At 46.9% G+C, this 22,473-nt stretch overlaps 1 non-coding gene across 1 annotated transcript; it reads right to left on the bottom strand.

Annotated features, from left to right (window-relative positions):
* Positions 1 to 1,092: 1,092 nt before the first annotated feature.
* trnal-uaa (transfer RNA leucine (anticodon UAA)) lies at positions 1,093 to 1,175 on the bottom strand. The gene has a single exon. It is a non-coding gene; the product is annotated as a tRNA-Leu (tRNA).
* Positions 1,176 to 22,473: the final 21,298 nt, after the last annotated feature.

Genomic DNA, 22,473 nt, shown 5'->3' with positions numbered 1-22,473 from the left:
CGCCAGTGTTCCTGTCTCACAGACTCTACCCCTGAATTTGTGAACAGAGACTGTACCGAACACATCTCCAGTTAGAGAGAGGGCCGGATATCCCTCTGTTTCATTACAGAGAGTGGGGAAAGGGCTGGGTGGAGGGGAGTCACCAGGGATCCTGGATTTACTCCAAATCATTTCCATGTGGAATCTGCAGGCGGGGCCGGGACAAGGATCATTTGATCAGGGGATCAGCTCTTTCCTGAGAGATGTGGGTGGCTCTGAGAAGAGCCTTTGTGTTCAGATGTTTCCAAGTTTCCCGCGCTCTTTCACTTCTTTCCAGACCCTGCTTTCTGAGCCTTCGCTGCTTTCGGCTTGACCTTGCTCTTCCATGTCTGCACTTTCTTCAGCGCCTTTCCGCCCGCCGCACTCTTGCCTTTTTTGACCTTCTTTGCAGGAGACTTTTTCTGAAGCGCTGCTTTCTTCACCACCTTATTTGGCGTTGCCGCCGCCTTGCTGCTCGTTTTCTTGGCTGTTACTTTCTTTGTTGTCACTTTCACGTCTGCTGGTTTCTTCACTAAAGATTTCTTGTCTGCTGGTTTCTTCACTGAAGATTTCTTGTGTGCTGGTTTCTTCACCTTCTTTCCCACTTTTCCCTAGGTTTTCCTTCTTGCTGATTTTGAAGGAGCCGGAGGCTCCCTGTCCCTTGCTAAGCACCAGGGAGCCTTTGTTCACATTCCTCTTGATACTTTGCTTGATCTGGGTTTTGAGCTTCTCCTGAGCGGTGGCAGACCTGCAAGGAATCAACTTCCAGCTACCGTATAAAGAGAGACCAAGGCTCAGGGCCTTCAGTTACCTGGAGGGGAGTCGGAGAGGCAGCGGATCCTGTGAGGAACCACAATCCAGGAAGGATGAGAAGGTCATTGTCAGGGGACAGAGGAGATTAAGTTAAAGATTTACCAGTTTATAAGCAAGCGCGGAGCCAAGGAAGGGTGCTGGGGCAGATCAAATAATAGGAAGCTGTGATCAGTTGGAAGGAAAGAGTGATTAAATGACAGAAGAGATCATGGTGCAAGGCAAAAGTCAGGGAAAGAAAAAGTAACATTTAGTAAGCACAGACACCAGGAGTGGGGTTTGAACCCACGCAGATACATGTCTATTGGATCTTAAGTCCAACGCCTTAACCACTCGGCCATCCTGGTATATCAGCCAACCACTGAAAATGAAATTTAATGTGATCCGGGTGCCATCTGGCCTTTCACAATATAAAGTTATGACTCCTCTCCCATGCTGAATTGGACCCTTCATTATTTATGAACCTCAATCGGATCACCCCTCAGTCTAGGTTTCTCTAAGGTGTAGGGTCCCAACTCTTTTAGTCTAACTTGATAACCAAGATGTCTTATACTGTGAATTCGTCGAATGTCTCTCCTCTGTACCCTTTCCAAAGCCTCAATATCACCCATCATGTGAGGAGACCAAGACTGGATACAATATTCCAAGTGAGTCCTGACCAAGGTTTCATAAAAGGACAAATTCGGGACATCTCAGATACTGAAGGAGTCCATGTCCAGAAGCAGCAAGACCTGGACAACATTCAGACTTGGGCTGCTAAGTGGCAAGTAACATTCACACCACATAAGTACCAGGCAATGACCATCTCCAACAAGAGAGAATGTAACCATCTCCCTTTGACGTTCAACAGCATTACCATCGCTGAATCCCCCCACCATCAACATCCTGGGGGTTACCATTGACAAAAGCTTAACTGGACCATTCATATAAATACTCTGGCGACAAGAGTAAATCAGATAGTGGGAATTCTGTGATGAGTAACTCAGCTCAAGGCACATGGTGAAATGCTCATTCGGAGAGCTGGAGAAATGGACTGGTCAGGTGGGCTGAAAAGTGGCAAATGGAATTCAACTTGGAGAAGTGTGAGGTGATGCCTTTGGTGAGGTCAAACACAGCAAAGGAAGACACAATTAATGGGTGAATGCTGAGAGGTGTAGAGGAAGTGAGGGACCTTGAAGTGAATGTCCACAAATCCCTGAAAGTAGCAGGATAGGTTGATAAGTTGGTTGAGAAGGCTTATGGAATCCTTTCCTTTATTAGCCAATGTATAGAATATAAGAGCAGGGAGGTTATGCTGGAACTGTATAAATCATTAGTTAGGCCACAACTTGAGTTCTGTGTGCAGTTCTGGTCACCTCATTCCAGAAAGGATGTAATTGCACTGAAGAGGTTACAGAGGAGATTTACGAGGATGTTGCCAGGACTGGAAAAATGCAGCTATGAGGAAAGATTGGATAGACTGGGGTTGTTCTCCTTGGAATAGAAGAGGCTGAGGGGAGATTTGATTGAAATGTACAAAATTGTGAGGGGTCTGGATAGAATGGATGGGAAGGGTCTATTTACCTTAGTAGGGAGGTCAGTGACTAGGGGGCATAGATTTAAAGTGATGTGTTGAACAATTAGAGGGGAGATGAGAAAAGGTTTTTTCACCCAGAGGGCTGTGGGAGTCTGGAACTCACTGCCTGTAAGGGTAGCTGAGGCAGAAACCCTCAACTCATTATAAAGGAGTCTGGATGTGCACCTCAAGTACCTGAACCTGCAGGGCTACGGTCCAAATGCTGGACAATGGGATTCAGCTGGGTGGCTCGTTTTTTGGCCTGCCTATGCTGTAAACTTTCTATGTTCTATGATTCCATGCAGACACAATGGGCCCAATGGCCTCCTTCTCCACTGTAATAATTTTGTGATTTTTGACTCTCCAAAACTTGTCAACCATCTACAAGGCACAAACCAGGATGAGTGCAGCACCAACAATACTCTAGAAACTCGACACTGTTCAGGACAAAGCAGCCGCCTTGATTGTCACCCCATTCACCACCTTAAACATTCACTCCCTTCACCACTGACGCACAGTGGCAGTGGTGTGTACCATCTACCAGATGCACTGCTGCAACTCACCAAGGCTCCGCAGACAGCACCTTCCAAACCGAAGACCTCCACCACCTTGAAGGACAAGGGCTGCAGATGCATGGAAACACCACCATGTGCAAGCTCCCCTCCAAGTCACACACCATCTGATCTGCAAATATATCGCTGTTCATTCACTGATGCTGGGTCAAAATCCTGGATCTCCCTTCCTAACAGTACTGTGGGTGTACCTACACCACATGGAGTGCAGCAATTCGAGAAGGGAGCTCACTGCCACCTTGTCAAGGACAATTAGGGATGGGTAACAAATTCTGGACTTGCCAGTGTCGCTCACATCCCATGAAAGAATATGCCTCACTTTATACTCAATTGTCCTCTGAATGCAGCCCAACCCTCTATTTGCTCCAACTATCACTTCACAGCATTGCTGCTGTACCTTTAGAGATCTGTGCACTAGAACATCCAGATCTCTGCTCAAAATTATTTTCTTTTTTCCACCTACTTTAATGTTTTTCCCTGAAGGGTGTATGAATGTTGAGCATTCGCCCTGTCCACATGAATAACACTGCACTTACCCAAATTAAACATCATTTACCAGTCATGAACCCAATCTCCCAACACATTAAGATCAGCCTGAAACAGTCGAGTATCGTCTACAGTCTGAACACTCGCACAGATCTTCAAATCATCTGTCAATTTACAGATGGTGCCCCCTACACCTACATCCAGATCATTAATAAAAATAGTAAAGAGCAACAGTCCCAACACCGATCCCTGTGGGACACCACTGGTAACTGGTCTCCAAACAGATCCAGATCCATCTGTAACTACTTTCTGCCTACGTCCTGCCAGTCAGTTCCCAATCCAGATCAATATATTACCACTGATACCAGGGACTTTAATCTTATAGAGAAGCCTCTTGTGTGGAACCTTATCAAAATCTTTTGGATGAGATCAGCTAATTGAACACAGGCTGGGGATGAGGCCTAGGCCTGTCCTGCTTTGTGTGTGGGTCTCAGAACCACACAAGGTGAGATCAGCTCACTGAGCACAGGCCCATCCTGCTCTATATAGTGCTCAGTACCTCACCAAATGAGAATAACTAACACACCACAGGCCATGGAGCCTCGGCCCATCCTTCCCTGATTGCGGTTCAGTGCCAACCAGGTCAGATTAGCTAATTCAGCACAGGCCGGAGATGGAAGCTGGATCTTTCCTGCTCTGGGGGCTCCGTACCATACCAGGTGCGATGAAGTAAAATACCACAGGCCGGGGATGGAGCCTGAGATTTCCCTGTTCTGTGTGGGGCTCTGTACAACAATGTGTGAGAAGAACTATCATCCCTCAGGCTGAGGAAGGAGCCTGGGCCCATTCTGTTCTGTGTGGCTCCTACCACACTGAGTGGGATCAGTTCACTCAACACAGGCCATGAATACAACCAGGCCCTTTCCTGCTCCGTGTGGCTCAGTATCACACCAGGTGGCATCAGCTAACACAGCACAGGCTGGGGCTGGGGCTGGAGCCTGGGCCCGCCCTGCTCTGTGGGCTCAGTAACAACCCGTAAGATGAACTTTTTTCAAAAGACTTCAGTGTATTTATCTCTGTCCAACACTCTGAGGCAGCTTTCTGTGTTTATAAAGAGTGTAATTTATTGACTGGTCTCTTGGATCAAACAGGGTAACAGACAGAGGTCTGTGTGCAGAGGGTTTGGAGGTGAGCTCTGATTCCTAACGCTTTCTGGACTGTGAGGAATAAAGAATGAATGAGAGAGAGAGAATGTGGGAGAAGGGATGATGGAAGAATTTGTCCGTGAACCTGATTAAAAGTGGCTCAAACGCAAGATAATATGAAGATATCAAGAGCAGAACATTAACATAATCTGAGTTCCGCGATCTGGTCGGGTCCCATTCCCCTGAAGTGAGGAATGAACGGGTGGGGAAATTCCACCTGGAGTTATATTTGGCTCCAATGAAGATGAGTTCACAGTGAGGATGGAATAGCTCAGTTGGGAGAACACTAGATTGAAGAACCAGGATACAATCCCTGGTTTCATCAGTTTTAATTTGGTGTCTCCATCAGTTTAAGTAGAGAGAATCAGAGGGGAGATTTTCCACTCTTGACCCCATGGGCTGAATTTTAAACTAACGGTGCGGCTCTCGGCAGAGACACCGTGAGTGGGTGCCGTCACCACACGAGTGAAATGTGGCCGGCCGACCCCGATCACGGAGCAGCTGACCAATTAATGAAGGGGAGGCGTGGGGCCCATGTAAACAAGGACCAGAGGTAGGGAACGAGGCACCGATGGCACCGACATCTGACACAACGGCAGGTGCTGGCACCATATTGAAAGGACTGCCAGACCTGTATTCACTGCTGCCTGGTTTAAAGGAGTGTCTTCCTGAGAGCCCTCTGCTGTCCCAGAACCCGTTCTGCTGACTCTGCTGTCCCAGAACCCGTTCTGCTGCCTCTGCTGCCCCAGGTCCCGTTCTGCAGCCTCTGCTGTCCCAGAACCCGTTCTGCTGCCTCTGCTGCCCCAGGTCCCGTTCTGCTGTCCCAGGATCCGTTCTGCTGCCCCAAGATCCATTCTGCTGCCTCTGATGCCTCAGGACCCGTTCTGCTGCATCTGCTGTCCCAGAACCCGTTCTGCTGCCTCTGTTGCCCCAGGTCCCGTTCTGCTGTCCCAGGACCCGTTCTGCTGCCCCAAGACCCATTCTGCTGCCTCTGCTGCTCCAGGACCCGTTCTGCTGCATCTGCTGCCCCAGGACCCGTTCTGCTGCCCCAAGACCCGTTCTGCTGCCTCTGATGCCCCAGGACCCGTTCTGCTGCCCCAGGACCCGTTCTGCTGCCTCTGCTGCTCCAGGACCCGTTCTGCTGCCCCAGGACCCGTTCTGCTGCCTCTGCTGCCCCAGGACCCGTTCTGCTGCCTCTGCTGCCCCAGAACCCGTTCTGTTGCCTCTGCTGCCCCAGGGCCCGTTCTGCTGCCCCAGGACCCGATCTGCTGCCTCTGCTGCTCCAGGACCCGTTCTGCTGCATCTGCTGCCCCAGGACCTGTTCTGCTGTCTCCGCTACCCCAGGACCTGTTCTGCTGCATCTGCTGCCCCAGGACCTGTTCTGCTGCCTCCGCTGCCCCAGGACCCGTTCTGCTGCCTCTGCTGCTCCAGGACCCGTTCTGCTGCATCTGCTGCCCCAGGACCTGTTCTGCTGCGTCCGCTACCCCAGGACCGGTTCTGCTGCATCTGCTGCCCCAGGACCTGTTCTGCTGCCTCCGCTGCCCCAGGACCCATTCTGCTGTCCCAGGATCCGTTCTGCTGTCACTGATGCCCCAGGACCCGTTCTGCTGTCACTGATGCCCCAGGACCCGTTCTGCTGTCTCTGCTGCCTGATAGGTAAGGAGCTGAATGCGAGCCTGCAGTGACCATCGTCCAATAGTTTAGCGATGCCTTCCTGCAGGTTCGCCTCCAGGTGACAACAGATAGGTGGAAGATCCTCTTCCCCAGGGATGGGAGGTGGAGACCTGTCCACCTGACCAAGCAAAGCTGCTTTGAGATAGTAGGTGAAGTCAGCAGCCGTGGGGTCACCCCCAAGACATGGATCCAGTGCAAGAAGTGGGTCAATGACCGGATCCGGGCTGCTCAGGCGCAAACTCAAAACACTTTGGACCCTTTGGACATTGCGCATGGCAGAGTGAGAGGGAGTGTTTGGTGGAAAGGGAGTGACCACCCAGTCATGTGTATTGGCGAATGGCAGCAGGACATGCTGCCTGAGGCTTGGCTGCATCTCGGTGGGAGGTGCACGTCAGTCATTGTATAAACTCACACATTCCCTCGAGAGGGGCCACATGCAGGAGGAATATGTGTGTCCACATCATGGACTGCTGGACTATCACCATCAGAGATATTGGGTTTGTCCCCGCTGGGAGACTAACTTTGTTGATCATAGTGGCTGCAGGAGAAGACAGCCCACAATCGGAAAGAGCATGTCAAGACTGGCAGTGGATGCCTTATCTCCATGTCCTCATCCCGATGGAGGAGGAGGCCATGGAACAGGCCGGGCAGCAAAGCAGCTGCTCCATAGCTGATGGAGAGACAGGGACACCTACCTAAGAGAGTGAGTGAACATCTCCTGGGGCACAAGGGTGCATCTGCTGCAAAGGAGCCACACTGCTCATCTGTTCACCACTGCATCAATGGAGCTGCACAGTAGGGGTGGTTGGAATGTCACGATGGGCAGACCCTAACCCTTCAATGTCCCTGTTTTCACATGCAGGCAAGGATGAAAGACAAGAGCGAAGAGCTGGAGAGACTGGGGGACAGCCAGACACCTCTGAGGAGGAGGAGGGAGCCTCAGAGGGTGCACCGTCACATCATTCCCCTGCACCCTCCACCAGCACAGAAACCCTCACTCGGTGGGTATCTACTCGCTGTTAGATTTGGGCACACAAGCTGGTGAGCACGTCACAGACAGGCCCGGGCAGATGACGGAGGCAGTGACAGCCGAGGCCACTGGCATTTGGAAGTCTGTGGGAGGCCAGGCCCATGATGAGTCCCAGGCTGATGACGTGCCTCTGGTGTCACCAGCAACACGGGAAATGCTGAAGCTGCAGCAAGAGGTCAGGCAACATCTGGCAGAGTTGCCGGAGGTTATGTGTACCCAAGTTCGGATGATGGAGGAGTCCATCCAGGCCTTGCATGCTGTACTGTCTCTGATGGGGGTGTGTCTGGCTTCCTTCCTTGAGAGATTGGTGACTCTGATGGAGAGCCAGATCCAGCCGACCAATCAGTGGCTGCCGGAGATGTGTGCAGACCTGCACTCCATCGCTTTGTCCATGAGCTCCATCCAGCGGTGACAAGGTGAGAGGGGGGACGAGGCACCTGAACACTTCACCAGGTCCACGTCCCTCTCAGGTCAGCAGCGAGTTACAAGTGTGTCTTATAAGGGGGAGGAGCAGCTGGCTGCTACATCTGGGGCCTCCTCTCAGGGTGCTCCTGGTGTGGACAGTAGCTCCAAAGCCCCTCTGCCAGTGACACAAGTGATGCCAGTGCCTGCCTCCATCACCCTCGATGACAGAGGGGGGTCCCTGTACCTGTGCAGGAGGCCCTCAGTGTGCCGGAGCCCTCCAGGCCTCAGGCAGCAAGAGGGCGGCCACCAATGTCATCCCAAGCCATGGGGCAGCAAGGTCAGCAGCCTGTCTCCACCTCAGCTGACAGAGCAAGGGGAGCACCACGTAGGAGCACGCGGAAAAGATTTCAGAAGAGCACCTAGATTCACTGAGGGGTTCACGGGTAAATGTACATTCCAGATGGATAGGGTTGTGTTTGTTGTCACACGGAATATAGAAATGATGTTCTCTCACTAAGTCTCCTTCCTATTGTTGATGCCCTTTGGGACTTCATTTAAACCGTTCCTCCCAAGGGGCTGGAAGTGAGGGACCAAGCCCTGAGTTCACAAAGCTTCGGCCTTGTCACTGTGCGATGTGTACCTGGACGCTGCAGTACAGAAGGAAGGAGGCGACAACAGGGCTGTTTAAAGCTAAGACTTTATTGCTGTGGTTCCAGAAGGTGGTAAGGCTCAAAGGAAGCTTGAATGTATAAGGGTGTCTCATGCCTCCCTTGTGTGTATCTCATGGCCCCTTTCCTGCTGTGCCTGAGGTTCTTCATCTGGCATTGCTTGGGCAGCATCCTCCTCCACATCCTCATCATCAGAGGAGACATCACACTCCACGATATCCTCACTAGTCAACACCTCACCCCTCTGTAATGCCAGATTGTGCTGTGCACAGCAAACCACCACCATATGCGAGACCCTCGCCGGGACATACTGAAGGGCTCCACTGGATCGATCTAGGCACCTGAATCTCATCTTCAGGAGACCAATGGCCTCCTTGATGGTCGCTCGGGTTGACCCGCAGCAGGTGTTGTACCTCTCCTCTGCATCCGTGCGTGGGTTCCTCACAGACGTCAGTAGTCATGTCCTCAGTGGGTAGCCCTTGTCTCCAAGGATCCATCTCTGAAAGCGGATGGGGCCGCGGAAAGGTTCTGGCACCTGGGAGTGCCTTGGTATGCAGGCGTTGTGGCTGCTTCCCGGGATTTGTGCACACACCTATGGGATCCATTTGCAGTGGTCGCAGACCAATTGCACACTGAGCAAGTGGAAGCCCTTCCTGTTGAAGGCTGCTGGCTGGTCTGCAGGAGCCTTGATGGTCACATGGGTGCAGTCAATGACACCCTACACCTGGTGGAATCCAGCGATGGCCCCAAATCCTATAGCTCTCTCAGCTTGACTGTTTGGATCAATGTGCACATAGTCACCGGCCCTCCTGAACAGGACATTGGTGACCTCGTTGATGCACTGATTCACTACAGACTGTGAGATTCCACACCTATCTCCAGTGGATCCCCACAATGATCTGGTGGTGCAGAAGTTCAGTGGCACGGTGACCTTCAGTGACACTGGCATCAGGTGCCCACCAAGTCGCATGGGGCACAGCTGCATCATGGCAGAGAGATCAGTGACGACCTCCGTGGAGAGGTGCAGTCTGCGGAGACACTGTCACTCGGACATCTGCAGGTTGTTGAACCTCGGCTGACGTGTTCCTCTGCCTCCTTCTCCGGCCTCCTGTTCGAGGCTGGCCTTCCTGTGGGCCCCCAAGCTGCTGTGGTGCCCCTGCTGGTGCCTGCGCCTCCCTCACTTCCTCTCTACTCCTCCTCCTCCTCCTCAATGGGAGCCACGAATCAGGCCCATGACAGGTTGCCCCTCCCTGAGTGCAAGGCCTGCACAGTAAACAACACCCAGCCACATTTACCTCATTTGTCATCCTCAATGAAGTGGCACTGCCCCAATGGCACCCTGGTGTTGTTCCCTCTGCAGAGCTGGCACATTGGCCCCCACTCCTGACAGTGTTTCCCCATGCCCTTTCCCCCTTCACCCTTACTGCCAAGTGACGCTGCCTCACCCGATAGCTTCCCAGTGAAGCCAACACTCAGCTCCCACCTCCCAGTTGCCTCCTTTAACCAGGCGAGGCTCTGACGCCCCGTGGTTCCCGTGTGCTATTAGTTCAATTGGATCCAGTGAATAAAATTGATGATAATTGGATTCATAAATACTTTAAATGCCTTCTTGCCGTGTGGATGTGCGAAGTCTGCCCTCCATGTCAGCCGCCGACAGAAAAATCAGGTCCAACGTCTTCCATCCCTATTTTATACTCCCCCCCTCCCCCTCCCCGGCCTCCATTCCCGTCTCCAACGGTCCCTTAAAATTCTGGCCCATGTCTCCAAGACTAATGGGAGTGAAACTACATCTGCTCCTTAGACTGAACAGGGAGAGCTGCTCTCTCTGTGTTTAAAGTGAATGAATCTGATCTTTACCTTGTCTTACTGGAACGTTCACTGTCTGGAAATGTCTGTTTGAAAATGTTTTCCTGTTATATTAATGGAGCAGAGGAGCAGATGTGAGGTACTGTTGAACAGAGAGGTTTGGAAGTGGGTGAAGGGATGGAATGACGGTGTAAGTGAGAGGTGCAGTGAGTTGGCCATTCTCAATAGAGTGTCAGGAATGAAGGTCAGAGGAACAGACCAGGCTGGAAACACAGAAAGAGCGAGGAGAAGCTGGTGTGAAAAACAGAGATTAAACAACGGGCTTGTTCTGTTGGTTTGGGTCTGGTGTTTAGAATACCCGGAATCTGGGTTCACTTCCCTTCCAACTCAGCGAATTGTATCAACATTATGTTCATAAAACCAGAGAATGATACCCAAAGAAGGAGACCATTTGGTCCATTGTGTCAGTGCTGTCTCCTGTAATCTGTACATTTTTCCTTCCAGTATTTATCCCAATTGCTTTTCAAAGTTACGACTGAAGCTGCTTTCAAGTCCTGATCAGACAGTGCATTCCAGATCACAACACATCACTGTATAAAAAATCATTCCTCATTTCGCCTCTGGTTCTTTTCTCAATCACCTGATAAATACATCCTCTGGTTACTGACCTTTTTGCCACTGGAAACAATTTCTCCTTATTTAACTTATTAAAAACCTTCTTGATGATGTCACATACTAGACTGCCAGTAAAACTGAAGCCCATGGAATAAAAGGGACAATGACAGCATGCATATGAAGTTTGCAGACTGATAGGAACATAGGAGCAGGAGTAGGCCATTCAGCCCGTCGAGCCCACACTGCCATTCAATATGATGATGACTGATTGTCCACTTCAATGCCTTTTTCCCACACTCTCTCCATCTCCCCTATGTCATTTGTATTTAGAAATCTGTCAATCTCTGCTTTAAACATACGCAATGACTGAGCTTCCACAGCCCTCTGAGGTAGAGAATTCCAAAGATTCACAACCCACTGAGTAAAGAAATTTCTCCTCATCTCTGTCCGAAGTGGCTTTCCCCTTATGTTGAAATTGTGTCCCCTGGTTTTAGACTCCTCAACCGGGGGAAACATCTTAGCTTCATCTACCTGTCTATCCCTTCAAATATTTTGTAAGTTTCAATGAGATCACCTCTCATTCTTCAAAACTCTAGAGAATACAGGCACAGTTTCCCCAATCTCTCTTCATTTGACAGTCCCGCCATCCCGGGAACAAGTCTGGTGAACCTTCGTTGCACTCCCTCTATGGCAATGATATCCTTCCGAAGGTAAGGGGAACAAAACTTCACACAGTATTCCAAAGTGTAGACCAACCAAGGTTATATACAATTGAAGCAAGGCTTCACTACTCCTGTACTCAAATCCTCTTGCATATCCTCGAACATATCATTAGCCTTCCTAATTGCTTGCTGCACCTGCATGTTAGCTTTCAGTCACTTATTGACAAGGACACCCAGGCCCCTTTGTACATTCACACTCTTACCATTTAACAAATAATCTGCACATCTGTTTCTCCTACCAAAGTGGATAACCTCACATTTTTACACATTATATTTCATGTGCCACTTTCTTGTCCACTCACTAAGTCTGTCCAAATTCCCTTGAAGCCGCTTTGCAACTTCCTCACAACACACATTCCCACCTAGTTTTGTGTCATCTGCAAACTTGGAAATACGACATTTGGTCCCCGCATCCAAATCATGTGAACAGCTGGGTCACAGTGTGGTGGTGAACAGTTGTATTTCTGTCTGGAGGAAGGTTTACAGTGGGTTCCCCATGGTTCCTCATAACTTCAGTTATGTGCAGACACTGGAAAAGCTGGTGTTGTTCTCCTTGGAGCAGAGCAAGTTCAGAACAACTTTGACAGAGTTAGAATCAAGGAATCAAATGGTTACAGTCCAGAAGGAGACCATACAGTCCATCATGTCCATGACAGCTCTTTGCAAGAGCAAATCAGCTAATTCCACTCCTCTGCCCTTTCATTGTAGCCCTGCACATTTTCTCTATTCAGGTGTTTATCCAATTCCCTTTTGAAAGCCACGATTGAATCTGCCTCCAGCACACTCTCAGGCAGTGTATTCCAGATCCGAACCACTCACTCTGTCCCACACCCCGGTACCATTGCAGAAAATCTTTTCTGTTCATTTCATCCCTCATAAATAATTGAAAAGAAATGTTTATTAGGAAATGCACAACATAAAAAGGAAAGAGAAATAAATGCTGAGCAAAATAGAAGTCAATGTTTGGAAGGTAAAAAGAGCAAAAGATGTAACTTTTATTCTGGATGAGTGAGAGGAATATATCACACTTTGGGGCTTTTTAAGAGGATTTACTGAAAAACCTGGGATTTGAGAGGAAGCTGCTTCATGGTTTACAGAACAAATTCAGCCCCTGGGGTGGAGCCAACAGCTGCACCGTCCAATAACAGATGGGATGGGGACACTGTCTCAGGCCTGGTGAGCTCAGTCGATGAAAGCATGAAACTCTGAATCTCAAGTTTTTGAGTTTGAGCCCACGGTGGGTCTTTTCTATTTCCTTTTTAGGCTGATTTTACAGGCGTTATCCAGCTCTGAATTCCCCCTGCGTGGGTTTCCTCCGGGTGCTCCGATTTCATCCCACATGCCAAAGACTTGCAGGTTGGTAGGTTAATTGGCCATCATAAACTGCCCCTAGTACAGGTAGGTGGTAGGGAAATATATAAGGACTGGTGGGGATGGTATTGGAATATGGGATTCGTGTAGGATTAGTATAAATGGGTGGTTGATGGTCGGCACAGACTCGGTGGGCCGAAGGGCCTGTTTTAGTGCTGTATCTCTAAACTAAACTAAATACTGACACCTAGTGTCACAGACACACACTGACACCCACTGATACCCAGTAAGACAAACATACACTGACACCAAGTAACAAAGACATACACTTACACCAAGTAACAAAGACACACACTTACACCAAGTAACACAGACATACACTGACACCAAGTAACAAAGACATACACTTACACCAAGTAACAAAGACAGCCAATTACACCAAGTAACAAAGACATACACTTTCACCAAGTATTTTGACATACACTGACACCAAGTAACAAAGACATACACTGACACCCAGTAACAAAGACATACACTGACACCAAGTCACAAAGACATACACTGATACCCAGTAACACAGACACACACTTACACCAAGTAACAAAGACAGACACTGATACCCAGTAACACAGACACACACTTACACCAAGTAATAAAGACAAACACTGACACCCAGTAACAAAGACATACACTGACACCCAGTAACACAGACACACACGGACACCAAGTAACAAAGACACACACTTACACCAAGTAACACAGACACACACTGACACCCAGTAACACAGACACAAACTTACACCAAATAACACAGACATACACTGACACCAAGTAACAAAGACAGACACTGATACCCAGGAAAACAGACACACACTTACACCAAGTAACACAGACACACACTTACACCAAGTAACAAAGACATACACTTACACCAAGTAACACAGACATACAATTACACCAAGTAACAAAGACACACAGGTACACCAAGTAACAAAGATAGACACTGATACCCAGTTACACAGACATACACTGACACCAAGTCACAAAGACACACAATGTCACCCCGTAACAAAGACATACACTGACACCTAGTCACAAAGACATACACTGATACACAGACACACACGTACACCAAGTAACACAGACATACACTGACACCAAGTAACAAAGACATACACTGATACCCAGTAACACAGACACACACTTACATCAAGTAACAAAGACATACACTGACACCAAGTCACAAAGACATACACTTACACCAAGTAACAAAGACATACACTGACACCAAGTAACAAAGACATACACTGACACCCAGGAACACAGACACACAATGACACCAAGTAACAAAGACATACACTGACACCCAGTAACACAGACGCACACGGACACCAAGTAACAAAGACACACACTTACACCAAGTAACACAGACACACACTGACACCCAGTAACACAAACACACACTTACACCAAGTAACACAGACATCCACTGACACCAAGTAACAAAGACATACACTGATACCCAGTAACACAGACACACACTTACACCAAGTAACACAGACATACACTGACACCAAGTAACAAAGACAGACACTGGTACCCAGGAAAACAGACACACACTTACACCAAGTAACACAGACACACACTTACACCAAGTAACAAAGACATACACTTACACCAAGTAACACAGACATACACTGACACCAAGTATCAAAGACACACAATTACACCAAGTAACAAAGACACACACTTACACCAAGTAACAAAGACAGACACTGATACCCAGTAACACAGACACACACTGACACACAGTTAGAAACACACACTGAACCCCAGTAACACAGACACACACTGACCCCCAGTAACACAGACATACACTGACACCAAGTCACAAAGACACACAATGACACCCAGTAACAAAGACATACACTGACAACTAGTCACAAAGACATACACTGATACACAGACACACACGGACACCAGGTAACAGAGACATACACTGACACCAAGTAACAAAGACATACACTGATACCCAGTAACACAGACACACACTTAAACCAAGTAACAAAGACATACACTGACACCAAGTAACAAAGACATACACTTACACCAAGTAACAAAGACATACACTGACACCCAGTGACAAAGACATACACAGACACCCAGTAACACAGACACACACGGACACCAAGTAACAAAGACACACACTTACACCAGGTAACACAGACACACACTTACACCAACTTACACAGACACACACTGACACCCAGTAACACAGACACACATTTACACCAAGTAACACAGACATACACTGACACCAAGTAACAAAGACATACACTGATACCCAGTAACACAGACACACACTTACACCAAGGAACACAGACAGACACTGATACCCAGGAAAACAGACACACACTTACACCAAGTAACACAGACACACACTTACACCAAGTAACAAAGACAAACACTTACACCAAGTAACACAGACATACACTGACACCAAGTAACAAAGACACACAATTACACCAAGTAACAAAGACACACAATTACACCAAGTAACAAAGACAGACACTGATACCCAGTAACACAGACACACACTGACACCCATTTGGAAACACACACAGAACCCCAGTGACACAGACACACACTGACCCCCAGTAACACAGACATACACTGACACCAAGTCACAAAGACACACAATGACACCAAGTAACAAAGACATACACTGACACCCAGTGACAAAGACATACACAGACACCCAGTAACACAGACATACACGGACACCAAGTAACAAAGACACACACTTACACCAGGTAACACAGACACACACTTACACCAAGTTACACAGACACACACTGACACCCAGTAACACAGACACACACTTACACCAAGTAACACAGACATACACTGACACCAAGTAACAAAGACATACACTGATACCCAGTAACACAGACACACACTTACACCAAGGAACACAGACAGACACTGATACCCAGGAAAACAGACACACACTTACACCAAGTAACACAGACACACACTTACACCAAGTAACAAAGACATACACTTACACCAAGTAACACAGACACACACTGACACCCAGTTAGAAACACACACTGAACCCCAGTAACACAGACACACACTGACCCCCAGTAACACAGACATACACTGACACCAAGTCACAAAGACACACAATGACACCCAGTAACAAAGACATACACTGACAACTAGTCACAAAGACATACACTGATACACAGACACACACGGACACCAGGTAACAGAGACATACACTGACACCAAGTAACAAAGACATACACTGATACCCAGTAACACAGACACACACTTAAACCAAGTAACAAAGACATACACTGACACCAAGTAACAAAGACATACACTGACACCAAGTAACAAAGACATACACTGACACCCAGTGACAAAGACATACACAGACACCCAGTAACACAGACACACACGGACACCAAGTAACAAAGACACACACTTACACCAGGTAACACAGACACACACTTACACCAAGTTACACAGACACACACTGACACCCAGTAACACAGACACACACTTACACCAAGTAACACAGACATACACTGACACCAAGTAACAAAGACATACACTGATACCCAGTAACACAGACACACACTTACACCAAGTAACAAAGACATACACTTACACCAAGTAACACAGACACACACTGACACCCAGTTAGAAACACACACTGAACCCCAGTAACACAGACACACACTGAACCCCAGTAACACAGACATACACTGACACCAAGTCACAAAGACACACAATGACACCCAGTAACAAAGACATACACTGACAACTAGTCACAAAGACATACACTGATACACAGACACACACGGACACCAGGTAACAGAGACATACACTGACACCAAGTAACAAAGACATACACTGATACCCAGTAACACAGACACACACTTAAACCAAGTAACAAAGACATACACTGACACCAAGTAACAAAGACATACACTTACACCAAGTAACAAAGACATACACTGACACCCAGTGACAAAGACATACACAGACACCCAGTAACACAGACACACACGGACACCAAGTAACAAAGACACACACTTACACCAGGTAACACAGACACACACTTACACCAAGTTACACAGACACACACTGACACCCAGTAACACAGACACACACTTACACCAAGTAACACAGACATACACTTACACCAAGTAACAAAGACATACACTGATACCCAGTAACACAGACACACACTTACACCAAGGAACACAGACAGACACTGATACCCAGGAAAACAGACACACACTTACACCAAGTAACACAGACACACACTTACACCAAGTAACAAAGACAAACACTTACACCAAGTAACACAGACACACACGGACACCAAGTAACAAAGACACACACTTACACCAGGTAACACAGACACACACTTACACCAAGTTACACAGACACACACTGACACCCAGTAACACAGACACACACTTACACCAAGTAACACAGACATACACTGACACCAAGTAACAAAGACATACACTGATACCCAGTAACACAGACACACACTTACACCCAGTTAGAAACACACACTGAACCCCAGTAACACAGACACACACTGACCCCCAGTAACACAGACATACACTGACACCAAGTCACAAAGACACACAATGACACCCAGTAACAAAGACATACACTGACAACTAGTAACAAAGACATACACTGATACACAGACACACACGGACACCAGGTAACAGAGACATACACAGACACCAAGTAACAAAGACATACACTGATACCCAGTAACACAGACACACACTTAAACCAAGTAACAAAGACAGACACTGATACCCAGTAACACAGACACACACTGACACCCATTTAGAAACACACACAGAACCCCAGTAACACATACACACACTGACCCCCAGTAACACAGACATACACTGACACCCAGTAACACAGACACACACTTACACCAAGTAACACAGACATACACTGACACCAAGTAACAAAGACATACACTGATACCCAGTAACACAGACACACTCTTACACCAAGGAACACAGACAGACACTGATACCCAGGAAAACAGACACACACTTACACCAAGTAACACAGACACACACTTACACCAAGTAACAAAGACATACACTTACACCAAGTAACACAGACATACACTGACACCAAGTAACAAAGACACACAATTACACCAAGTAACAAAGACACACAATTACACCAAGTAACAAAGACAGACACTGATACCCAGTAACACAGACACACACTGACACCCATTTAGAAACACACACAGAACCCCAGTAACACAGACACACACTGACCCCCAGTAACACAGACATACACTGACACCAAGTCACAAAGACACACAATGACACCCAGTAACAAAGACATACACTGACACCATGTAACAAAGACATACACTGATACCCAGTAACACAGACACACACTTACACCAAGTAACAAAGTCATACACTGACACCAAGTAACAAAGACATACAATTACACCAAGTAACAAAGACATACACTGACACCCAGGAACACAGACACACACTGACACCAATTAACAAAGACACACACTTCCACCAAGTAACAAAGACATACACTGACACCAAGTAACAAAGACATACACTGACACCAAGTAACACAGACACACACTGACACCCAGTTAGAAACACACACTGACCCCCAGTAACACAGACACACACTGAGCCCCAGTAACACAGACATACACTGATACCCAGTTACACACACACACACTTACACCAAGTAACAAAGACATACACTGACACCAAGTAACAAAGACATACACTGATACCCAGTAACACAGACACACACTTACACCAAGTAACAAAGACATACACTTACACCAAGTAACACAGACACAAAATGACACCAAGTAACAAAGACACACACTTACACCAAGTAACACAGATATACACTGACCCCCAGTAACACAGACATGCACTGATACCCAGTAACACAGGCACACACTGACACCAAATAACAAAGACATACACTGACACCCAGTAACACAGACACACACGGACACCAAGTAACAAAGGCACACACTGACACCACGTAACAAAGACACACAATTACACCAAGTAACAAAGACAGACACTGATACCCAGTAACACAGACACACACTGACACCCATTTAGACACACACACAGAACCCCAGTAACACAGACACACACTGACCCCCAGTAACACAGACATACACTGACACCAAGTCACAAAGACACACAATGACACCCAGTAACAAAGACATACACTGACACCTAGTCACAAAGACATACACTGATACACAGACACACACGTACACCAAGTAACACAGACATACACTGACACCAAGTAACAAAGACAAACACTGATACCAAGTAACAAAGACATACAATTACACCAAGTAACAAAGACATACACTGACACCCAGGAACACAGACACACTCTGACACCAAGTAACAAAGACACACACTTACACCAAGTAACAAAGACATACACTGACACCAAGTAACAAAGACATACACTGACACCAAGTAACACAGACACACACTGACACCCAGTTAGAAACACACACTGACCCCCAGTAACACAGACACACACTGACCCCCAGTAACACACACACACACTTACACCAAGTAACAAAGACATACACTGACACCAAGTAACAAAGACATACACTGACACCAAGTAACAAAGACATACACTGATACCCAGTAACACAGACACACACTTACACCAAGTAACAAAGACATACACTTACACCAAGTAACACAGACACACACTGACACCAAGTAACAAAGACACACACTTACACCAAGTAACACAGTTATACACTGACCCCCACTAACACTGACATGCACTGATACCCAGTAACACAGACACACACTGACACCAAATAACAAAGACATACACTGATACCCAGTAACACAGACACACACGGACACCAAGTAACAAAGGCACACACTTACACCAAGTAACACAGACATACACTGACACCAAGTATCAAAGACACACAATTACACCAAGTAACAAAGACACACACTTACACCAAGTAACAAAGACAGACACTGATACCTAGTAACACAGACACACACACACCCATTTAGAAACACACACAGAACCCCAGTAACACAGACACACACTGACCCCCAGTAACACAGACATACACTGACACCAAGTCACAAAGACACACAATGACACCCAGTAATAAAGACATACACTGACACCTAGTCACAAAGACATACACTGACACACAGACACACACGTACACCAAGTAACACAGACATACACTGACACCAAGTAACAAAGACATACACTGATACCCAGTAACACAGACACACACTTACACCAAGTAACAAAGACATACACTGACACCAAGTAACAAAGACATACAATTACACCAAGTAACAAAGACATACACTGACACCAAGTAACAAAGACATACACTGACACCCAGGAACACAGACACACACATACACCAAGTAACAAAGACATACACTTTTACCAAGTAACACAGACACACCCTTACACCAAGTAACACAGACACACACTTACACCAAGTAACAAAGACATACACTGACACCAAGTAACACAGACATACACTTACACCAAGTAACACAGACATACACTGACACCAAGTAACAAAGACATACAATTACACCAAGTAACAAAGACGCACACTTACACCAAGTAACACAGACATACACTGTCACCATGTAGCACAGACATGCAATGATACCCAGTAACACAGACACACACTTACACCAAGTCACAAAGATATACACTGATACCCCAGAACACAGACATACACTGACACCAAGTCACAAAGACAGACACTGACACCCAGTAACAAAGACAAACACTGACACCAAGTAACGAAGACAGACACCGACACCCATTAACAAAGACAGACTCTAACACCAAGTAACAAAGTCATACACTGATACCCAGTAACACAGACACACACTGACACACGATAACACAAACAAACACACTGACACCATGTAACACAGACACACACTGACACCAAGTAACACAGACACACACTGACACCCAGTAACACACACTGATACACAGTAACAATGACATACACTGTTACCCAGTAACACAGACACACACTACACCAAGTAACAAAGACATACACTTACACCAAGTAACACAGACACACACTGACACCAAGTAACAAAGACACACACTTACACCAAGTAACACAGATATACACTGACCCACAGTAACACAGACATGCACTGATACCCAGTAACACAGACACACACTGACACCAAATAACAAAGACATACACTGACACCCAGTAACACAGACACACACGGACACCAAGTAACAAAGGCACACACTTACACCAAGTAACACAGACAGACACTGACACCAAGTAACAAAGACACACAATTACACCAAGTAACAAAGACACACACTTACACCAAGTAACGAAGACAGACACTGATACCTAGTAACACAGACACACACTGACACCCATTTAGAAACACACACAGAACCCCAGTAACACAGACACACACTGACCCCCAGTAACACAGACATACACTGACACCAAGTCACAAAGACACACAATGACACCCAGTAACAAAGACATACACTGACACCTAGTGACAAAGACATACACTGATACACAGACACACACGTTCACCAAGTAACACAGACATACACTGACACCAAGTAACAAAGACATACACTGATACCCAGTAACACAGACACACACTTACACCAAGTAACAAAGACATACACTGACACCAAGTAACAAAGACATACAATTACACCAAGTAACAAAGACATACACTGACACCCAGGAACACAGACACACACATACACGAAGTAACAAAGACATACACTTTTACCAAGTAACACAGACACACACTTACACCAAGTAACACAGACACACACTTACACCAAGTAACAAAGACATACACTGACACCAAGTAACACAGACATACACTTACACCAAGTAACACAGACATACACTGACACCAAGTAACAAAGACAGACAATTACACCAAGTAACAAAGACACACACTTACACCAAGTAACACAGACATACACTGTCACCATGTAGCAAAGACATGCAATGATACCCAGTAACACAGACACACACTTACACCAAGTCACAAAGATATACACTGATACCCCAGAACACAGACATACACTGACACCAAGTAACAAAGACATACACTGACACCAAGTCACAAAGACAGACACTGACACCCAGTAACAAAGACAAACACTGACACCAATTAACGAAGACAGACACTGACACCCATTAACAAAGACAGACACTGACACCAAGTAACAAAGACATACACTGATACCCAGTAACACAGACACACACTGACACACGGTAACACAAACAAACACACTGACACCATGTAACACAGTCACACACTGACACCAAGTAACACAGACACACACTGACACCCAGTAACACACACTGATACACAGTAACAATGACATACACTGTTACCCAGTAACACAGACACACACTACACCAAGAAACAAAGACATACACTTTTACCAAGTAACACAGACACACACTTACACCA

This window comes from Heterodontus francisci, unplaced genomic scaffold, assembly GCF_036365525.1.
Source record: "Heterodontus francisci isolate sHetFra1 unplaced genomic scaffold, sHetFra1.hap1 HAP1_SCAFFOLD_102, whole genome shotgun sequence".
NCBI classification, from domain to species: domain Eukaryota; kingdom Metazoa; phylum Chordata; class Chondrichthyes; order Heterodontiformes; family Heterodontidae; genus Heterodontus; species Heterodontus francisci.
This window is presented reverse-complemented; position numbering and strand designations above follow the sequence as displayed.